This window comes from Triticum aestivum, unplaced genomic scaffold (genome assembly GCF_018294505.1).
Source record: "Triticum aestivum cultivar Chinese Spring unplaced genomic scaffold, IWGSC CS RefSeq v2.1 scaffold3504, whole genome shotgun sequence".
Lineage (NCBI taxonomy): Eukaryota > Viridiplantae > Streptophyta > Magnoliopsida > Poales > Poaceae > Triticum > Triticum aestivum.
In genome coordinates, this window is record NW_025230362.1 from 1 (window position 1) to 14,806 (window position 14,806).

Genomic DNA, 14,806 nt, shown 5'->3' on the forward strand with positions numbered 1-14,806 from the left:
GCTCATTGCTCGCGCGTCTTGGGGCGGCTTTGTGGCGCGAAGAGCGCGTTCTGAAAGGGGTGGAAAAAACTCGTGTTGCTGCGGTATGGAGGGAGGGGTGGAAACCGTGGAAAACTCGTCTCCGTGATTGAGCGGGAGAGTAAGTAGTATAGGACATTATCCATTGTTAGGGAACGGTTGTAATGGTAGTGAGAGTGTAGAATCGTCTTTGGAGCGGACCTGGGAGTGGCAAGCATAAGGGAAGAAGACAGGGAAACATGCCTGATGCGATCATACCAGCACTAAAGCACCGGATCCCATCAGAACTCCGAAGTTAAGCGTGCTTGGGCGAGAGTAGTACTAGGATGGGTGACCTCCTGGGAAGTCCTCGTGTTGCATTCCTTTTATAATTATTTTTTGCGCCTTGTGACAAACATGTCGCACGTGCGCGATATATATTAATCCCGTTATATTATGTTTGACGTTTGCGATATGTTTAAGCTCGACGCTCATTGCTCGCGCGTCTTGGGGCGGCTTTGTGGCGCGAAGAGCGCGTTCTGAAAGGGGTGGAAAAAACTCGTGTTGCTGCGGTATGGAGGGAGGGGTGGAAACCGTGGAAAACTCGTCTCCGTGATTGAGCGGGAGAGTAAGTAGTATAGGACATTATCCATTGTTAGGGAACGGTTGTAATGGTAGTGAGAGTGTAGAATCGTCTTTGGAGCGGACCTAGGAGTGGCAAGCATAAGGGACGAAGACGGGGAAACATGTCGGATGCGATCATACCAGCACTAAAGCACTGGGCGAGAGTAGTACTAGGATGGGTGACCTCCTGGGAAGTCCTCGTGTTGCATTCCTTTTATAATTATTTTTTGCGCCTTGTGACAAACATGTCGCACGTGCGCGATATATATTAATCCCGTTATATTATGTTTGACGTTTGCGATATGTTTAAGCTCGATGCTCATTGCTCGCGCGTCTTGGGGCGGCTTTGTGGCGCGAAGTGCGCGTTCTGAAAGGGGTGGAAAAAACTCGTGTTGCTGCTGTATGGAGGGAGGGTTCGAAACCGTGGAAAACTCGTCTCCGTGATTGAGCGGGAGAGTAAGTAGTATAGGACATTATCCATTGTTAGGGAACGGTTGTAATGGTAGTGAGAGTGTAGAATCGTCTTTGGAGCGGACCTGGGAGTGGCAAGCATAAGGGAAGAAGACGGGGAAACATGCCTGATGCGATCATACCAGCACTAAAGCACCGGATCCCATCAGAACTCCGAAGTTAAGCGTGCTTGGGCGAGAGTAGTACTAGGATGGGTGACCTCCTGGGAAGTCCTCGTGTTGCATTCCTTTTATAATTATTTTTTGCGCCTTGTGACAAACATGTCGCACGTGCGCGATATATATTAATCCCGTTATATTATGTTTGACGTTTGCGATATGTTTAAGCTCGATGCTCATTGCTCGCGCGTCTTGGGGCGGCTTTGTGGCGCGAAGAGCGCGTTCTGAAAGGGGTGGAAAAAACTCGTGTTGCTGCGGTATGGAGGGAGGGGTGGAAACCGTGGAAAACTCGTCTCCGTGATTGAGCGGGAGAGTAAGTAGTATAGGACATTATCCATTGTTAGGGAACGGTTGTAATGGTAGTGAGAATGTAGAATCGTCTTTGGAGCGGACCTGGGAGTGGCAAGCATAAGGGACGAAGACGGGGAAACATGTCGGATGCGATGATACCAGCACTAAAGCACCGGATCCCAGTTAAGCGTGCTTGGGCGAGAGTAGTACTAGGATGGGTGACCTCCTGGGAAGTCCTCGTGTTGCATTCCTTTTATAATTATTTTTTGCGCCTTGTGACAAACATGTCGCACGTGCGCGATATATATTAATCCCGTTATATTATGTTTGACGTTTGCGATATGTTTAAGCTCGATGCTCATTGCTCGCGCGTCTTGGGGCGGCTTTGTGGCGCGAAGAGCGCGTTCTGAAAGGGGTGGAAAAAACTCGTGTTGCTGCGGTATGGAGGGAGGGGTGGAAACCGTGGAAAACTCGTCTCCGTGATTGAGCGGGAGAGTAAGTAGTATAGGACATTATCCATTGTTAGGGAACGGTTGTAATGGTAGTGAGAATGTAGAATCGTCTTTGGAGCGGACCTGGGAGTGGCAAGCATAAGGGACGAAGACGGGGAAACATGTCGGATGCGATCATACCAGCACTAAAGCACCGGATCCCATCAGAACTCTGAAGTTAAGCGTGCTTGGGCGAGAGTAGTACTAGGATGGGTGACCTCCTGGGAAGTCCTTGTGTTGCATTCCTTTTATAATTATTTTTTGCGCCTTGTGACAAACATGTCGCACGTGCGCGATATATATTAATCCCGTTATATTATGTTTGACGTTTGCGATATGTTTAAGCTCGATGCTCATTGCTCGCGCGTCTTGGGGCGGCTTTGTGGCGCGAAGAGCACGTTCTGAAAGGGGTGGAAAAAACTCGTGTTGCTGCGGTATGGAGGGAGGGGTGGAAACCGTGGAAAACTCGTCTCCGTGATTGAGCGGGAGAGTAAGTAGTATAGGACATTATCCATTGTTAGGGAACGGTTGTAATGGTAGTGAGACTGTAGAATCGTCTTTGGAGCGGACCTGGGAGTGGCAAGCATAAGGGACGAACACGGGGAAACATGTCGGATGCGATCATACCAGCACTAAAGCACCGGATCCCATCAGAACTCCGAAGTTAAGCGTGCTTGGGCGAGAGTAGTACTAGGATGGGCGACCTCCTGGGAAGTCCTCGTGTTGCATTCCTTTTATAATTATTTTTTGCGCCTTGTGACAAACATGTCGCACGTGCGCGATATATATTAATCCCGTTATATTATGTTTGACGTTTGCGATATGTTTAAGCTCGATGCTCATTGCTCGCGCGTCTTGGGGCGGCTTTGTGGCGCGAAGAGCGCGTTCTGAAAGGGGTGGAAAAAACTCGTGTTGCTGCGGTATGGAGGGAGGGGTGGAAACCGTGGAAAACTCGTCTCCGTGATTGAGCGGGAGAGCAAGTAGTATAGGACATTATCCATTGTTAGGGAACGGTTGTAATGGTAGTGAGAATGTAGAATCGTCTTTGGAGCGGACCTGGGAGTGGCAAGCATAAGGGACGAAGACGGGGAAACATGTCGGATGCGATCATACCAGCACTAAAGCACCGGATCCCATCAGAACTCCGAAGTTAAGCGTGCTTGGGCGAGAGTAGTACTAGGATGGGTGACCTCCTGGGAAGTCCTTGTGTTGCATTCCTTTTATAATTATTTTTTGCGCCTTGTGACAAACATGTCGCACGTGCGCGATATATATTAATCCCGTTATATTATGTTTGACGTTTGCGATATGTTTAAGCTCGATGCTCATTGCTCGCGCGTCTTGGGGCGGCTTTGTGGCGCGAAGAGCACGTTCTGAAAGGGGTGGAAAAAACTCGTGTTGCTGCGGTATGGAGGGAGGGGTGGAAACCGTGGAAAACTCGTCTCCGTGATTGAGCGGGAGAGTAAGTAGTATAGGACATTATCCATTGTTAGGGAACGGTTGTAATGGTAGTGAGACTGTAGAATCGTCTTTGGAGCGGACCTGGGAGTGGCAAGCATAAGGGACGAAGACGGGGAAACATGTCGGATGCGATCATACCAGCACTAAAGCACCGGATCCCATCAGAACTCCGAAGTTAAGCGTGCTTGGGCGAGAGTAGTACTAGGATGGGTGACCTCCTGGGAAGTCCTTGTGTTGCATTCCTTTTATAATTATTTTTTGCGCCTTGTGACAAACATGTCGCACGTGCGCGATATATATTAATCCCGTTATATTATGTTTGACGTTTGCGATATGTTTAAGCTCGATGCTCATTGCTCACGCGTCTTGGGGCGGCTTTGTGGCGTGAAGAGCGCGTTCTGAAAGGGGTGGAAAAAACTCGTGTTGCTGCGGTATGGAGGGAGGGGTGGAAATCGTGGAAAACTCGTCTCCGTGATTGAGCGGGAGAGTAAGTAGTATAGGACATTATCCATTGTTAGGGAACGGTTGTAATGGTAGTGAGACTGTAGAATCGTCTTTGGAGCGGACCTGGGAGTGGCAAGCATAAGGGACGAAGACGGGGAAACATGTTGGATGCGATCATACCAGCACTAAAGCACCGGATCCCATCAGAACTCCAAAGTTAAGCGTGCTTGGGCGAGAGTAGTACTAGGATGGGTGACCTCCTGGGAAGTCCTCGTGTTGCATTCCTTTTATAATTACTTTTTGCGCCTTGTGACAAACATGTCGCATGTGCGCGATATATATTAATCCCGTTATATTATGTTTGACGTTTGCGATATGTTTAAGCTCGATGCTCATTGCTCGCGCGTCTTGGGGCGGCTTTGTGGCGCGAAGAGTGCGTTCTGAAAGGGGTGGAAAAAACTCGTGTTGCTGCGGTATGGAGGGAGGGGTGGAAACCGTGGAAAACTCGTCTCCGTGATTGAGCGGGAGAGTAAGTAGTATAGGACATTATCCATTGTTAGGGAACGGTTGTAATGGTAGTGAGAGTGTAGAATCGTCTTTGGAGCGGACCTGGGAGTGGCAAGCATAAGGGACGAAGACGGGGAAACATGTCGGATGCGATCATACCAGCACTAAAGCACCGGATCCCATCAGAACTCCGAAGTTAAGCGTGCTTGGGCGAGAGTAGTACTAGGATGGGTGACCTCCTGGGAAGTCCTCGTGTTGCATTCCTTGTATAATTTTTTTTTTGCGCCTTGTGACAAACATGTCGCACGTGCGCGATATATATTAATCCCGTTATATTATGTTTGACGTTTGCGATATGTTTAAGCTCGATGCTCATTGCTCGCGCGTCTTGGGGCGGCTTTGTGGCGCGAAGAGCGCGTTCTGAAAGGGGTGGAAAAAACTCGTGTTGCTGCGGTATGGAGGGAGGGATGGAAACCGTGGAAAACTCGTCTCCGTGATTGAGCGGGAGAGTAAGTAGTATAGGACATTATCCATTGTTAGGGAACGGTTGTAATGGTAGTGAGAGTGTAGAATCGTCTTTGGAGCGGACCTGGGAGTGGCAAGCATAAGGGACGAAGACGGGGAAACATGTCGGATGCGATCATACCAGCACTAAAGCATTGGATGCCATCAGAACTCCGAAGTTAAGCGTGCTTAGGCCAGAGTAGTACTAGGATGGGTGACCTCCTGGGAAGTCCTCGTGTTGCATTCCTTTTATAATAATTTTTTGCGCCTTGTGACAAACATGTCGCACGTGCGCGATATATATTAATCCCGTTATATTATGTTTGACGTTTGCGATATGTTTAAGCTCGATGCTCATTGCTCGCGCGTCTTGGGGCGGCTTTGTGGCGCGAAGAGCGCGTTCTGAAAGGGGTGGAAAAAACTCGTGTTGCTGCGGTATGGAGGGAGGGGTGGAAACCGTGGAAAACTCGTCTCCGTGATTGAGCGGGAGAGTAAGTAGTATAGGACATTATCCATTGTTAGGGAACGGTTGTAATGGTAGTGAGACTGTAGAATCGTCTTTGGAGCGGACCTGGGAGTGGCAAGCATAAGGGACGAAGACGGGGAAACATGTCGGATGCGATCATACCAGCACTAAAGCACCGGATCCCATCAGAACTCCGAAGTTAAGCGTGCTTGGGCGAGAGTAGTACTAGGATGGGTGACCTCCTGGGAAGTCCTCGTGTTGCATTCCTTTTATAATTATTTGTTGCGCCTTGTGACAAACATGTCGCACGTGCGCGATATATATTAATCCCGTTATATTATGTTTGACGTTTGCGATATGTTTAAGCTCGATGCTCATTGCTCGCGCGTCTTGGGGCGGCTTTGTGGCGCGAAGAGCGCGTTCTGAAAGGGGTGGAAAAAACTCGTGTTGCTGCGGTATGGAGGGAGGGGTGGAAACCGTGGAAAACTCGTCTCCGTGATTGAGCGGGAGAGTAAGTAGTATAGGACATTATCCATTGTTAGGGAACGGTTGTAATGGTAGTGAGAATGTAGAATCGTCTTTGGAGCGGACCTGGGAGTGGCAAGCATAAGGGACGAAGACGGGGAAACATGTCGGATGCGATCATACCAGCACTAAAGCACCGGATTCCATCAGAACTCCGAAGTTAAGCGTGCTTGGGCGAGAGTAGTACTAGGATGGGTGACCTCCTGGGAAGTCCTCGTGTTGCATTCCTTTTATAATTATTTTTTGCGCCTTGTGACAAACATGTCGCACGTGCGCGATATATATTAATCCCGTTATATTATGTTTGACGTTTGCGATATGTTTAAGCTCGATGCTCATTGCTCGCGCGTCTTGGGGCGGCTTTGTGGCGCGAAGAGCGCGTTCTGAAAGGGGTGGAAAAAACTCGTGTTGCTGCGGTATGGAGGGAGGGGTGGAAACCGTGGAAAACTCGTCTCCGTGATTGAGCGGGAGAGTAAGTAGTATAGGACATTATCCATTGTTAGGGAACGATTGTAATGGTAGTGAGAATGTAGAATCGTCTTTGGAGCGGACCTGGGAGTGGCAAGCATAAGGGACGAAGACGGGGAAACATGTTGGATGCGATCATACCAGCACTAAAGCACCGGATCCCATCAGAACTCCGAAGTTAAGCGTGCTTGGGCGAGAGTAGTACTAGGATGGGTGACCTCCTGGGAAGTCCTCGTGTTGCATTCCTTTTATAATTATTTTTTGCGCCTTGTGACAAACATGTCGCACGTGCGCGATATATATTAATCCCGTTATATTATGTTTGACGTTTGCGATATGTTTAAGCTCGATGCTCATTGCTCACGCGTCTTGGGGCGGCTTTGTGGCGCGAAGAGCGCGTTCTGAAAGGGGTGGAAAAAACTCGTGTTGCTGCGGTATGGAGGGAGGGGTGGAAACCGTGGAAAACTCGTCTCCGTGATTGAGCGGGAGAGTAAGTAGTATAGGACATTATCCATTGTTAGGGAACGGTTGTAATGGTAGTGAGACTGTAGAATCGTCTTTGGAGCGGACCTGGGAGTGGCAAGCATAAGGGACGAAGACGGGGAAACATGTCGGATGCGATCATACCAGCACTAAAGCACCGGATCCCATCAGAACTCCGAAGTAAAGCGTGCTTGGGCGAGAGTAGTACTAGGATGGGTGACCTCCTGGGAAGTCCTCGTGTTGCATTCCTTTTATAATTATTTTTTGCGCCTTGTGACAAACATGTCGCACGTGCGCGATATATATTAATCCCGTTATATTATGTTTGACGTTTGCGATATGTTTAAGCTCGATGCTCATTGCTCGCGCGTCTTGGGGCGGCTTTGTGGCGCGAAGAGCGCGTTCTGAAAGGGGTGGAAAAAACTCGTGTTGCTGCGGTATGGAGGGAGGGGTGGAAACCGTGGAAAACTCGTCTCCGTGATTGAGCGGGAGAGTAAGTAGTATAGGACATTATCCATTGTTAGGGAACGGTTGTAATGGTAGTGAGAGTGTAGAATCATCTTTGGAGCGGACCTGGGAGTGGCAAGCATAAGGGACGAAGACGGGGAAACATGTCGGATGCGATCATACCAGCACTAAAGCACCGGATCCCATCAGAACTCCGAAGTTAAGCGTGCTTGGGCGAGAGTAGTACTAGGATGGGTGACCTCCTGGGAAGTCCTCGTGTTGCATTCCTTTTATAATTATTTTTTGCGCCTTGTGACAAACATGTCGCACGTGCGCGATATATATTAATCCCGTTATATTATGTTTGACGTTTGCGATATGTTTAAGCTCGATGCTCATTGCTCGCGCGTCTTGGGGCGGCTTTGTGGCGCGAAGAGCGCGTTCTGAAAGGGGTGGAAAAAACTCGTGTTGCTGCGGTATGGAGGGAGGGGTGGAAACCGTGGAAAACTCGTCTCCGTGATTGAGCGGGAGAGTAAGTAGTATAGGACATTATCCATTGTTAGGGAACGGTTGTAATGGTAGTGAGAATGTAGAATCGTCTTTGGAGCGGACCTGGGAGTGGCAAGCATAAGGGACGAAGACGGGGAAACATGGTGGATGCGATCATACCAGCACTAAAGCACCGGATCCCATCAGAACTCCGAAGTTAAGCGTGCTTGGGCGAGAGTAGTACTAGGATGGGTGACCTCCTGGGAAGTCCTCGTGCTGCATTCCTTTTATAATTACTTTTTGCGCCTTGTGACAAACATGTCGCACGTGCGCGATATATATTAATCCCGTTATATTATGTTTGACGTTTGCGATATGTTTAAGCTCGATGCTCATTGCTCGCGCGTCTTGGGGCGGCTTTGTGGCGTGAAGAGCGCGTTCTGAAAGGGGTGGAAAAAACTCGTGTTGCTGCGGTATGGAGGAAGGGGTGGAAACCGTGGAAAACTCGTCTCCGTGATTGAGCGGGAGAGTAAGTAGTATAGGACATTATCCATTGTTAGGGAACGGTTGTAATGGTAGTGAGACTGTAGAATCGTCTTTGGAGCGGACCTGGGAGTGGCAAGCATAAGGGACGAAGACGGGGAAACATGTCGGATGCGATCATACCAGCACTAAAGCACCGGATCCCATCAGAACTCCGAAGTTAAGCGTGCTTGGGCGAGAGTAGTACTAGGATGGGTGACCTCCTGGGAAGTCCTCGTGTTGCATTCCTTGTATAATTATTTTTTGCGCCTTGTGACAAACATGTCGCACGTGCGCGATATATATTAATCCCGTTATATTATGTTTGACGTTTGCGATATGTTTAAGCTCGATGCTCATTGCTCGCGCGTCTTGGGGCGGCTTTGTGGCGCGAAGAGCGCGTTCTGAAAGGGGTGGAAAAAACTCGTGTTGCTGCGGTATGGAGGGAGGGGTGGAAACCGTGGAAAACTCGTCTCCGTGATTGAGCGGGAGAGTAAGTAGTATAGGACATTATCCATTGTTAGGGAACGGTTGTAATGGTAGTGAGAGTGTAGAATCGTCTTTGGAGCGGACCTGGGAGTGGCAAGCATAAGGGACGAAGACGGGGAAACATGTCGGATGCGATCATACCAGCACTAAAGCATCGGATCCCATCAGAACTCCGAAGTTAAGCGTGCTTGGGCCAGAGTAGTACTAGGATGGGTGACCTCCTGGGAAGTCCTCGTGTTGCATTCCTTTTATAATTATTTTTTGCGCCTTGTGACAAACATGTCGCACGTGCGCGATATATATTAATCCCGTTATATTATGTTTGACGTTTGCGATATGTTTAAGCTCCATGCTCATTGCTCGCGCGTCTTGGGGCGGTTTGTGGCGCGAAGAGCGCGTTCTGAAAGGGGTGGAAAAAACTCGTGTTGCTGCGGTATGGAGGGAGGGGTGGAAACCGTGGAAAACTCGTCTACGTGATTGAGCGGGAGAGTAAGTAGTATAGGACATTATCCATTGTTAGGGAACGGTTGTAATGGTAGTGAGACTGTAGAATCGTCTTTGGAGCGGACCTGGGAGTGGCAAGCATAAGGGACGAAGACGGGGAAACATGTCGGATGCGATCATACCAGCACTAAAGCACCGGATCCCATCAGAACTCCGAAGTTAAGCGTGCTTGGGCGAGAGTAGTACTAGGATGGGTGACCTCCTGGGAAGTCCTCGTGTTGCATTCCTTTTATAATTATTTTTTGCGCCTTGTGACAAACATGTCGCACGTGCGCGATATATATTAATCCCGTTATATTATGTTTGACGTTTGCGATATGTTTAAGCTCGATGCTCATTGCTCGCGCGTCTTGGGGCGGCTTTGTGGCGCGAAGAGCGCGTTCTGAAAGGGGTGGAAAAAACTCGTGTTGCTGCGGTATGGAGGGAGGGGTTGAAACCGTGGAAAACTCGTCTCCGTGATTGAGCGGGAGAGTAAGTAGTATAGGACATTATCCATTGTTAGGGAACGGTTGTAATGGTAGTGAGAATGTAGAATCGTCTTTGGAGCGGACCTGGGAGTGGCAAGCATAAGGGACGAAGACGGGGAAACATGTCGGATGCGATCATACCAGCACTAAAGCACCGGATCTCATCAGAACTCCGAAGTTAAGCGTGCTTGGGCGAGAGTAGTACTAGGATGGGTGACCTCCTGGGAAGTCCTCGTGTTGCATTCCTTTTATAATTGTTTTTTGCGCCTTGTGACAAACATGTCGCACGTGCGCGATATATATTAATCCCGTCATATTATGTTTGACGTTTGCGATATGTTTAAGCTCGATGCTCATTGCTCGCGCGTCTTGGGGCGGCTTTGTGGCGCGAAGAGCGCGTTCTGAAAGGGGTGGAAAAAACTCGTGTTGCTGCGGTATGGAGGGAGGGGTGGAAACCGTGGAAAACTCGTCTCCGTGATTGAGCGGGAGAGTAAGTAGTATAGGACATTATCCATTGTTAGGGAACGGTTGTAATGGTAGTGAGAATGTAGAATCGTCTTTGGAGCGGACCTGGAAGTGGCAAGCATAAGGGACGAAGACGGGGAAACATGTCGGATGGGATCATACCAGCACTAAAGCACCGGATCCCATCAGAACTCCGAAGTTAAGCGTGCTTGGGCGAGAGTAGTACTAGGATGGGTGACCTCCTGGGAAGTCCTCGTGTTGCATTCCTTTTATAATTGTTTTTTGCGCCTTGTGACAAACATGTCGCACGTGCGCGATATATATTAATCCCGTTATATTATGTTTGACGTTTGCGATATGTTTAAGCTCGATGCTCATTGCTCGCGCGTCTTGGGGCGGCTTTATGGCGCGAAGAACGCGTTCTGAAAGGGGTGGAAAAAACTCGTGTTGCTGCGGTATGGAGGGAGGGGTGGAAACCGTGGACACTCGTCTCCGTGATTGAGCGGGAGAGTAAGTAGTATAGGACATTATCCATTGTTAGGGAACGGTTGTAATGGTAGTGAGAATGTAGAATCGTCTTTGCAGCGGACCTGGGAGTGGCAAGCATAAGGGACGAAGACGGGGAAACATGTCGGATGCGATCATACCAGCACTAAAGCACCGGATCCCATCAGAACTCCGAAGTTAAGCGTGCTTGGGCGAGAGTAGTACTAGGATGGGTGACCTCCTGGGAAGTCCCCGTGTTGCATTCCTTTTATAATTGTTTTTTGCGCCTTGTGACAAACATGTCGCACGTGCGCGATATATATTAATCCCGTTATATTATGTTTGACGTTTGCGATATGTTTAAGCTCGATGCTCATTGCTCGCGCGTCTTGGGGCGGCTTTGTGGCGCGAAGAGCGCGTTCTGAAAGGGGTGGAAAAAACTCGTGTTGCTGCGGTATGGAGGGAGGGGTGGAAACCGTGGAAAACTCGTCTCCGTGATTGAGCGGGAGAGTAAGTAGTATAGGACATTATCCATTGTTAGGGAACGGTTGTAATGGTAGTGAGAATGTAGAATCGTCTTTGGAGCGGACCTGGGAGTGGCAAGCATAAGGGACGAAGACGGGGAAACATGTCGGATGCGATCATACCAGCACTAAAGCACCGGATCCCATCACAACTCCGAAGTTAAGCGTGCTTGGGCGAGAGTAGTACTAGGATGGGTGACCTCCTGGGAAGTCCTCGTGTTGCATTCCTTTCATAATTATTTTTTGCGCCTTGTGACAAACATGTCGCACGTGCGCGATATATATTAATCCCGTTATATTATGTTTGACGTTTGCGATATGTTTAAGCTCGATGCTCATTGCTCGCGCGTCTTGGGGCGGCTTTGTGGCGCGAAGAGCGCGTTCTGAAAGGGGTGGAAAAAACTCGTGTTGCTGCGGTATGGAGGGAGGGGTGGAAACCGTGGAAAACTCGTCTCCGTGATTGAGCGGGAGAGTAAGTAGTATAGGACATTATCCTTTGTTAGGGAACGGTTGTAATGGTAGTGAGAATGTAGAATCGTCTTTGGAGCGGACCTGGGAGTGGCAAGCATAAGGGACGAAGACGGGGAAACATGTCGGATGCGATCATACTAGCACTAAAGCACCGGATCCCATCAGAACTCCGAAGTTAAGCGTGCTTGGGCGAGAGTAGTACTAGGATGGGTGACCTCCTGGGAAGTCCTCGTGTTGCATTCCTTTTATAATTATTTTTTGCGCCTTGTGACAAACATGTCGCACGTGCGCGATATATATTAATCCCGTTATATTATGTTTGACGTTTGCGATATGTTTAAGCTCGATGCTCATTGCTCGCGTGTCTTGGGGCGGCTTTGTGGCGCGAAGAGCGCATTCTGAAAGGGGTGGAAAAAACTCGTGTTGCTGCGGTATGGAGGGAGGGGTGAAAACCGTGGAAAACTCGTCTCCGTGATTGAGCGGGAGAGTAAGTAGTATAGGACATTATCCATTGTTAGGGAACGGTTGTAATGGTAGTGAGAATGTAGAATCGTCTTTGGAGCGGACCTGGGAGTGGCAAGCATAAGGGACGAAGACGGGGAAACATGTCGGATGCGATCATACCAGCACTAAAGCACCGGATCCCTTCAGAACTCCGAAGTTAAGCGTGCTTGGGCGAGAGTAGTACTAGGATGGGTGACCTCCTGGGAAGTCCTCGTGTTGCATTCCTTTTATAATTATTTTTTGCGCCTTGTGACAAACATGTCGCACGTGCGCGATATATATTAATCCCGTTATATTATGTTTGACGTTTGCGATATGTTTAAACTCGATGCTCATTGCTCGCGCGTCTTGAGGCGGCTTTGTGGCGCGAAGAGCGCGTTCTGAAAGGGGTGGAAAAAACTCGTGTTGCTGCGGTATGGAGGGAGGGGTGGAAACCGTGGAAAACTCGTCTCCGTGATTGAGCGGGAGAGTAAGTAGTATAGGACATTATGCATTGTTAGGGAACGGTTGTAATGGTAGTGAGAATGTAGAATCGTCTTTGGAGCGGACCTGGGAGTGGCCAGCATAAGGGACGAAGACGGGGAAACATGTCGGATGCGATCATACCAGCACTAAAGCACCGGATCCCATCAGAACTCCGAAGTTAAGCGTGCTTGGGCGAGAGTAGTACTAGGATGGGTGACCTCCTGGGAAGTCCTCGTGTTGCATTCCTTTTATAATTATTTTTTGCGCCTTGTGACAAACATGTCGCACGTGCGCGATATATATTAATCCCGTTATATTATGTTTGACGTTTGCGATATGTTTAAGCTCGATGCTCATTGCTCGCGCGTCTTGGGGCGGCTTTGTGGCGCGAAGAGCGCGTTCTGAAAGGGGTGGAAAAAACTCGTGTTGCTGCGGTATGGAGGGAGGGGTGGAAACCGTGGAAAACTCGTCTCCGTGATTGAGCGGGAGAGTAAGTAGTATAGGACATTATCCATTGTTAGGGAACGGTTGTAATGGTAGTGAGAGTGTAGAATCGTCTTTGGAGCGGACCTGGGAGTGGCAAGCATAAGGGACGAAGACGGGGAAACATGTCGGATGCGATCATACCAGCACTAAAGCACCGGATCCCATCAGAACTCCGAAGTTAAGCGTGCTTGGGCGAGAGTAGTACTAGGATGGGTGACCTCCTGGGAAGTCCTCGTGTTGCATTCCTTTTATAATTATTTTTTGCGCCTTGTGACAAACATGTCGCACGTGCGCGATATATATTATTCCCGTTATATTATGTTTGACGTTTGCGATATGTTTAAGCTCGATGCTCATTGCTCGCGCGTCTTGGGGCGGCTTTGTGGCGCGAAGAGCGCGTTCTGAAAGGGGTGGAAAAAACTCGTGTTGCTGCGGTATGGAGGGAGGGGTGGAAACCGTGGAAAACTCGTCTCCGTGATTGAGCGGGAGAGTAAGTAGTATAGGACATTATCCATTGTTAGGGAATGGTTGTAATGGTAGTGAGACTGTAGAATCGTCTTTGGAGCGGACCTGGGAGTGGCAAGCATAATGGACGAAGACGGGGAAACATGTCGGATGCGATCATACCAGCACTAAAGCACCGGATCCCATCAGAACTCCGAAGTTAAGCATGCTTCGGCGAGAGTAGTACTAGGATGGGTGACCTCCTGGGAAGTCCTCGTGTTGCATTCCTTTTATAATTATTTTTTGCGCCTTGTGACAAACATGTCGCACGTGCGCGATATATATTAATCCCGTTATATTATGTTTGACGTTTGCGATATGTTTAAGCTCGATGCTCATTGCTCGCGCGTCTTGTGGCGGCTTTGTGGCGCGAAGAGCGCGTTCTGAAAGGGGTGGAAAAAACTCGTGTTGCTGCGGTATGGAGGGAGGGGTGGAAACCGTGGAAAACTCGTCTCCGTGATTGAGCGGGAGAGTAAGTAGTATAGGACATTATCCATTGTTAGGGAACGGTTGTAATGGTAGTGAGACTGTAGAATCGTCTTTGGAGCGGACCTGGGAGTGGCAAGCATAAGGGACGAAGACGGGGAAACATGTCGGATGCGATCATACCAGCACTAAAGCACCGGATCCCATCAGAACTCCGAAGTTAAGCGTGCTTGGGCGAGAGTAGTACTAGGATGGGTGACCTCCTGGGAAGTCCTCGTGTTGCATTCCTTTTATAATTATTTGTTGCGCCTTGTGACAAACATGTCGCACGTGCGCGATATATATTAATCCCGTTATATTATGTTTGACGTTTGCGATATGTTTAAGCTCGATGCTCATTGCTCGCGCGTCTTGGGGCGGCTTTGTGGCGCGAAGAGCGCGTTCTGAAAGGGGTGGAAAAAACTCGTGTTGCTGCGGTATGGAGGGAGGGGTGGAAACCGTGGAAAACTCGTCTCCGTGATTGAGCGGGAGAGTAAGTAGTATAGGACATTATCCATTGTTAGGGAACGGTTGTAATGGTAGTGAGAATGTAGAATCGTCTTTGGAGCGGACCTGGGAGTGGCAAGCATAAGGGACGAAGACGGGGAAACATGTCGGATGCGATCAT

At 49.2% G+C, this 14,806-nt stretch overlaps 28 non-coding genes and 1 pseudogene across 28 annotated transcripts; all 29 read left to right on the top strand.

Moving 5' to 3' along the window:
* The first annotated feature begins 262 nt into the window (after window positions 1-262).
* On the top strand, window positions 263-381 carry LOC123175533 (5S ribosomal RNA). The gene has a single exon (XR_006487985.1). It is a non-coding gene; the product is annotated as a 5S ribosomal RNA (ribosomal RNA).
* Window positions 382-1,200: 819 nt separating this feature from the next.
* Window positions 1,201-1,319, top strand: LOC123175534 (5S ribosomal RNA). Its single transcript, XR_006487986.1, has one exon. It is a non-coding gene; the product is annotated as a 5S ribosomal RNA (ribosomal RNA).
* A 367-nt stretch (window positions 1,320-1,686) lies between these two features.
* LOC123175548 (uncharacterized) lies at window positions 1,687-1,792 on the top strand (annotated as a pseudogene).
* Window positions 1,793-2,159: 367 nt separating this feature from the next.
* LOC123175541 (5S ribosomal RNA) lies at window positions 2,160-2,278 on the top strand. The gene has a single exon (XR_006487993.1). It is a non-coding gene; the product is annotated as a 5S ribosomal RNA (ribosomal RNA).
* Window positions 2,279-2,645: 367 nt separating this feature from the next.
* LOC123175526 (5S ribosomal RNA) lies at window positions 2,646-2,764 on the top strand. Its single transcript, XR_006487979.1, has one exon. It is a non-coding gene; the product is annotated as a 5S ribosomal RNA (ribosomal RNA).
* Window positions 2,765-3,131: 367 nt separating this feature from the next.
* LOC123175527 (5S ribosomal RNA) lies at window positions 3,132-3,250 on the top strand. The gene has a single exon (XR_006487980.1). It is a non-coding gene; the product is annotated as a 5S ribosomal RNA (ribosomal RNA).
* Window positions 3,251-3,617: 367 nt separating this feature from the next.
* LOC123175529 (5S ribosomal RNA) lies at window positions 3,618-3,736 on the top strand. Its single transcript, XR_006487981.1, has one exon. It is a non-coding gene; the product is annotated as a 5S ribosomal RNA (ribosomal RNA).
* Window positions 3,737-4,103: 367 nt separating this feature from the next.
* Window positions 4,104-4,222, top strand: LOC123175539 (5S ribosomal RNA). The gene has a single exon (XR_006487991.1). It is a non-coding gene; the product is annotated as a 5S ribosomal RNA (ribosomal RNA).
* Window positions 4,223-4,589: 367 nt separating this feature from the next.
* LOC123175520 (5S ribosomal RNA) lies at window positions 4,590-4,708 on the top strand. Its single transcript, XR_006487973.1, has one exon. It is a non-coding gene; the product is annotated as a 5S ribosomal RNA (ribosomal RNA).
* A 368-nt stretch (window positions 4,709-5,076) lies between these two features.
* On the top strand, window positions 5,077-5,195 carry LOC123175547 (5S ribosomal RNA). Its single transcript, XR_006487998.1, has one exon. It is a non-coding gene; the product is annotated as a 5S ribosomal RNA (ribosomal RNA).
* A 367-nt stretch (window positions 5,196-5,562) lies between these two features.
* On the top strand, window positions 5,563-5,681 carry LOC123175532 (5S ribosomal RNA). The gene has a single exon (XR_006487984.1). It is a non-coding gene; the product is annotated as a 5S ribosomal RNA (ribosomal RNA).
* A 367-nt stretch (window positions 5,682-6,048) lies between these two features.
* Window positions 6,049-6,167, top strand: LOC123175536 (5S ribosomal RNA). Its single transcript, XR_006487988.1, has one exon. It is a non-coding gene; the product is annotated as a 5S ribosomal RNA (ribosomal RNA).
* Window positions 6,168-6,534: 367 nt separating this feature from the next.
* LOC123175543 (5S ribosomal RNA) lies at window positions 6,535-6,653 on the top strand. Its single transcript, XR_006487995.1, has one exon. It is a non-coding gene; the product is annotated as a 5S ribosomal RNA (ribosomal RNA).
* Window positions 6,654-7,020: 367 nt separating this feature from the next.
* LOC123175531 (5S ribosomal RNA) lies at window positions 7,021-7,139 on the top strand. The gene has a single exon (XR_006487983.1). It is a non-coding gene; the product is annotated as a 5S ribosomal RNA (ribosomal RNA).
* Window positions 7,140-7,506: 367 nt separating this feature from the next.
* On the top strand, window positions 7,507-7,625 carry LOC123175549 (5S ribosomal RNA). Its single transcript, XR_006488000.1, has one exon. It is a non-coding gene; the product is annotated as a 5S ribosomal RNA (ribosomal RNA).
* Window positions 7,626-7,992: 367 nt separating this feature from the next.
* On the top strand, window positions 7,993-8,111 carry LOC123175538 (5S ribosomal RNA). The gene has a single exon (XR_006487990.1). It is a non-coding gene; the product is annotated as a 5S ribosomal RNA (ribosomal RNA).
* Window positions 8,112-8,478: 367 nt separating this feature from the next.
* Window positions 8,479-8,597, top strand: LOC123175550 (5S ribosomal RNA). Its single transcript, XR_006488001.1, has one exon. It is a non-coding gene; the product is annotated as a 5S ribosomal RNA (ribosomal RNA).
* A 367-nt stretch (window positions 8,598-8,964) lies between these two features.
* On the top strand, window positions 8,965-9,083 carry LOC123175545 (5S ribosomal RNA). Its single transcript, XR_006487996.1, has one exon. It is a non-coding gene; the product is annotated as a 5S ribosomal RNA (ribosomal RNA).
* A 366-nt stretch (window positions 9,084-9,449) lies between these two features.
* LOC123175521 (5S ribosomal RNA) lies at window positions 9,450-9,568 on the top strand. The gene has a single exon (XR_006487974.1). It is a non-coding gene; the product is annotated as a 5S ribosomal RNA (ribosomal RNA).
* A 367-nt stretch (window positions 9,569-9,935) lies between these two features.
* LOC123175530 (5S ribosomal RNA) lies at window positions 9,936-10,054 on the top strand. Its single transcript, XR_006487982.1, has one exon. It is a non-coding gene; the product is annotated as a 5S ribosomal RNA (ribosomal RNA).
* Window positions 10,055-10,421: 367 nt separating this feature from the next.
* Window positions 10,422-10,540, top strand: LOC123175540 (5S ribosomal RNA). The gene has a single exon (XR_006487992.1). It is a non-coding gene; the product is annotated as a 5S ribosomal RNA (ribosomal RNA).
* Window positions 10,541-10,906: 366 nt separating this feature from the next.
* Window positions 10,907-11,025, top strand: LOC123175525 (5S ribosomal RNA). Its single transcript, XR_006487978.1, has one exon. It is a non-coding gene; the product is annotated as a 5S ribosomal RNA (ribosomal RNA).
* Window positions 11,026-11,392: 367 nt separating this feature from the next.
* Window positions 11,393-11,511, top strand: LOC123175542 (5S ribosomal RNA). The gene has a single exon (XR_006487994.1). It is a non-coding gene; the product is annotated as a 5S ribosomal RNA (ribosomal RNA).
* A 367-nt stretch (window positions 11,512-11,878) lies between these two features.
* LOC123175535 (5S ribosomal RNA) lies at window positions 11,879-11,997 on the top strand. Its single transcript, XR_006487987.1, has one exon. It is a non-coding gene; the product is annotated as a 5S ribosomal RNA (ribosomal RNA).
* A 367-nt stretch (window positions 11,998-12,364) lies between these two features.
* On the top strand, window positions 12,365-12,483 carry LOC123175537 (5S ribosomal RNA). The gene has a single exon (XR_006487989.1). It is a non-coding gene; the product is annotated as a 5S ribosomal RNA (ribosomal RNA).
* Window positions 12,484-12,850: 367 nt separating this feature from the next.
* On the top strand, window positions 12,851-12,969 carry LOC123175522 (5S ribosomal RNA). Its single transcript, XR_006487975.1, has one exon. It is a non-coding gene; the product is annotated as a 5S ribosomal RNA (ribosomal RNA).
* Window positions 12,970-13,336: 367 nt separating this feature from the next.
* Window positions 13,337-13,455, top strand: LOC123175523 (5S ribosomal RNA). The gene has a single exon (XR_006487976.1). It is a non-coding gene; the product is annotated as a 5S ribosomal RNA (ribosomal RNA).
* Window positions 13,456-13,822: 367 nt separating this feature from the next.
* LOC123175546 (5S ribosomal RNA) lies at window positions 13,823-13,941 on the top strand. The gene has a single exon (XR_006487997.1). It is a non-coding gene; the product is annotated as a 5S ribosomal RNA (ribosomal RNA).
* A 367-nt stretch (window positions 13,942-14,308) lies between these two features.
* On the top strand, window positions 14,309-14,427 carry LOC123175524 (5S ribosomal RNA). The gene has a single exon (XR_006487977.1). It is a non-coding gene; the product is annotated as a 5S ribosomal RNA (ribosomal RNA).
* Window positions 14,428-14,806: the final 379 nt, after the last annotated feature.